This window comes from Rattus norvegicus, chromosome 9 (genome assembly GCF_036323735.1).
Source record: "Rattus norvegicus strain BN/NHsdMcwi chromosome 9, GRCr8, whole genome shotgun sequence".
NCBI classification, from domain to species: Eukaryota; Metazoa; Chordata; class Mammalia; order Rodentia; family Muridae; genus Rattus; species Rattus norvegicus.
Genome location: NC_086027.1, coordinates 74437025 through 74441161, shown reverse-complemented (window position 1 = coordinate 74441161; position 4137 = coordinate 74437025). Strand labels below are relative to the sequence as shown.

The following is a 4137-nucleotide window of genomic DNA, read 5'->3' as shown; positions in this document are numbered from 1 at the left end:
CTTCTATTAGATTCAGTTCATCTGGTTTTATATGGAGGTCCTTGATCCACTTGGACTTGAGCTTTGTACTGGGAGATAAAAATGGATCAATTTGCATTCTTCTACATGCTGACTGCCAGTTGAACCAGCATCATTTGTTGAAAATGCTGTCTTTTTTCCACAGGATGGTTTTAGATCCTTTGTCAAAAATCAAGTGACCATAGATGTGTGGGTTTGTTTCTGCATCTTCAATTCTATTCCACCGATCTACCTATCTGTGGTTTTTTTTTTTATCACTGTTATTCTCTGTTAGAGCTTGAGGTCAGGGATTCTGATTTCCCCCAGAAGTGTTTTTGAGAAGTTGTTGAGAATTGTTTTTGCTATCCTAAGTTTTTGTGTTATTCCAGATGAGTTTGAGAATTGCTTTTTCTGTCTCTGTGAAGAATTGACTTAGAATTTTGATGGGGATTGCACTGAATCTGTAGATTGCTTTTGGTAAGATGGTCATTTTTACTGTGTTAATCCTACTGATCCATGAGCATGGGAGATCTTTCCCTTTTCTGAGGTCTTCTTTAATTTCTTTCTTCGGAGACTTGAAATTCTTATCCTACAGATCTTATTGCTTGGTTAGAGTCGCACCAAGATATTTTATATTATTTGTGACTATTGTGAAGGGTGTTGTTTACCCAAATTCTTTCTTAGCCTGTTTATCCTTGGTGTGGAGGAAGGCTATTGATTTGAGTTAATTTTATTATCCAGTCACTTTGCTGAAGTTTTTTCTGATCAGCTCAAAGATCATGGTAGAATATGTATACTATTGTACATTGGCAAATAATAGTATCTTGACTTCTTACTTTCTAATTTATATCCCTTTGATGTCCTTTTGTTGTCTAATTGCTCTAGCTTGAACTTTGAGTACTATATTGAATAAATAGGGAGAAAGTTGGTAGCCTTGTCTTTTCCTGGATTCTAGTGGGATTCTTCAAATTTCTCTCCATTTAACATGATGTTGCCTATTGTTTTGCAGAATATTGCTTTTATTATGTTTAGGTATGTGCCTTGAATTCCTGATCTTCCCAGGACATTTAACATGAAGGGATGTTATATTTTGTCAAAGGCTTTTTCATCATCTAATGTTATATAATGAGGTGATTACGTGTTTTTTCCCCTTTGGGTTTGCTTATATAGTGTATGGTGTTGATGGATTTTCATATATTGAACCATCTCTGCATCCCTGGAATGAAGCCTACTTGATCGTGGTAAATGATCATTTTCATGTGTTCTTGGATTCAGTTTGCAAGAATTTTTATTGAGTATTTTTGCATCAATATTCATGAGGGAAATTAGTCTGAAGGTCTCTTTCTTTGTTAGGTCCTTGTGTGGTTTAGGTATCAGTGTAATTGTGGCTTCAGAGAACAAATTAGACAGTGTTCCTTCTGTTTCTATTTTGTGGAATAGTTCAGACAGTGTTCATATTAGGTCTTCTATGAAAGTCGGATAGAATTCTGTACTAAATTCATCTGGTCCTGGGCCTTTTTGGTTGGGAGATTTTTAATGACTGCTTCTATTTCTTTAGGAGTTATGGACTGTTTAGATGGTTTATCTGATTCTGATTTAGCTTTGGTATCTGGTATCTGTCTAGAAAATTGTCCATTTCATCCAAATTTTTCAGTTTTGTTGAATATAGGCTTTTTTGTTAGGATCTGATGTTTTTTGAATTTCCTCAGACTCTGTTGTTACATCTGCCCTTTCATTTCTGATTTTGTTAATTTGGATCCTCTCTCTGTGCCCTCTGGTTAGTATGGCTAAGAGTTGATCTATCTTGTTGATTTTCTCAAAGAACCAGCTCCTGGTTTTGTTGATTCTTTGTGTAGTTCTTCTTGTTTCTACTTGGTTGATTTCAGCCCTGAGTTTGAATATTTTCTGCTGTCTATTCCTCTTGGGTGTATTTGCACCTTTTTCTTCTAGAGCTTTAAGATGTGCTGTTAAGTTGCTAGTGTATGCTCTCTCCATTATCTTTATGAAGGCACTCAGACCTTTGAGTGTTCCTTTTAGTAATACTTTTCACTGTGTCCCTTAAGTTTGGAGATGCTATGTCTTTGTATTTGTTAAATTCTAAAAAGTCTTTAATTTCCTTGTTTCTTCTCTGACCAAGTTATCAGCGAGTATAGTTCAGCTTCTACGAATATGTGGCTTTTCTGTTGTTTTTGCTGTTAATGAAGACAGTGTTACCCTTAGTCCATGATGATCAGATAGATTCAGACTAATTCAAATTTCTTTTTCCCTTTTTTTTTTTGAGTAAATTCCTTTTACTGGGGAGGAATTAAAAGCACAACAGAGGTGATGGGTGGGAGAGAAGTTCAGTGACGCGGTTGATCAGCAGCCGGTCTGCAGTTCTTAAATAAAGACTGGGATACACAGCAGATAGTTAAATTTTGCTTTCCTTCAGTTCCTAGAGAGCCTGCAGATGGAGAATGCCAGTAATGGATTCTCAAACCCAAGTGATCTTCAGAACAGGGACCATTGAAACTGTTGGAGGTTACAAAACGCCCAAAGGGTAGTTGGGGTTCGAGCCCAACCTATAGAGGAAGGTATTATGTACCTGCCATCCAAGAGGTTTTAAAGTCTCTGCTAGCTGACAGACATCAGTCACCTCATCTAGTCTTCCCATCCTTTGAAAAGCAGACTTAAGACTCAATGAATGCCCTCTGGTAGGTGAAGCAGTTTATTCCTTATTTGGAAATGAAAGGCAAAGGTCTGAAGAGTTAGTCACAGAGAAGTAGTTGGTGGCAGGATTAGCTAGCCACTGCATGAGCGAAATCTTAGGGCTGTGCTCTGGGTCCTGCAGGGTGCTTTAGCTGATGCCATTCAAGAACATTAATAGGGTTAGGGTGTTATTCAGTAGCAGAGTACTGGCCTAGTATGCTGGCCTCAGCAAAATAAAAAGATTTTAGTGTTCCCTCTTATACCTTTTAGGGATGGTTTCTGCGATTGGTGCTCTAACTGCAGATATCCTGGGGTTCATGGAAATGAGGCTTTATTCCTTGTTACTGGCATTGTAGCTCACTGGTAACGTGGAGGTTGCAACATCTTTGGCAGGAAAGCATCTTTTCTGTCACTTAGGCCATAAGTGTTCTCCAGCATTGAGTCAGTTTATGGCAGTGGACATTTTCCTGTGGTCATTCTCCACGCGATATCAGAGCAGTTTTCTCCACACAGATCTTCTTACTGGGCTCCATCAGGACTGAATGGGGGCCCGGGCTCTCATCATCTAGTTCTATTAAAATTTATGAGCTGATTTCCTCCAGTTTCTTGTGGGTGGAGCAGGTGAAGCTCCCGCTTTCCCAGGCTGAGAGGCTGGGACTACAGCTTGCTGAGGCTGCTGATGGAATTGAGAATCCGTATGGCCTGTCGGCAGAGGAGTGGGCGCTGAGTGTCCTCCAAGATGCCCCTTGTAGGTGCAGCATAGGCTGGAAACTGGCCCCAGTTTTTTTCATTAGACCGAGGGACGATGGTGATGGCGTCAAAGTCCTGAGATTTGACCCGGACTTGTAGGAACCTGAAGTAGAACTCGGAGGAGCTGGTTCCTGCTTGCCCTTTGGGGCCAAAGGTCAGAAGGTCACCGTCACTCAACTCCAATCTGTGGCCCCTTGGGAGTCAGACATTATTGACCAAAGTCCCTTGGCTGCTGTGATCCTCTAGGCTGACCCTCCAATCGTCCCCTTGGAGTTCAGCATGCAGCTCTGCATGGAACCCAGAGATGAGGCTGGGCTCCTGCTGAGTCCACAAGGCCACATCACACAGGTCAGCCCTGCAGACCAACCGATAGTTGCAGCCAGACTTGGATGGAGGGCGGAAGGTGTAGAGGTCACCGCCCCTGTCGCCCCCTATTTGTAGCAGCTGGAAGCAGGGCAGCATGGGGGTGCCCCCTATACACCACTTTGCCCACCTTGGTAGTCCATTCCCCTCTCCTACTCATGGGTCACGCACCGTGGGCTTCGGTTTAGTTTTCTCTGATGCCAACTTAATAAGTGCAGATTCAGAGCGTCAGAGGCCTGGACATGCACCACAGCCGAGGCTGTCAAGATGAGGCTTAAAAAAACAATTCCAGCAAAGTCCTGATGTGATGCAAAACCAGAAAGACATCCCGAGGCACCT

The 4137-nt window shown here is 41.7% G+C and overlaps 1 pseudogene; it reads right to left on the bottom strand.

The window, feature by feature from the left end:
• Window positions 1-3158: 3158 nt before the first annotated feature.
• On the bottom strand, window positions 3159-3897 carry Tcf19-ps1 (transcription factor 19, pseudogene 1; annotated as a pseudogene).
• Between the last annotated feature and the right edge of the window lie 240 nt (window positions 3898-4137).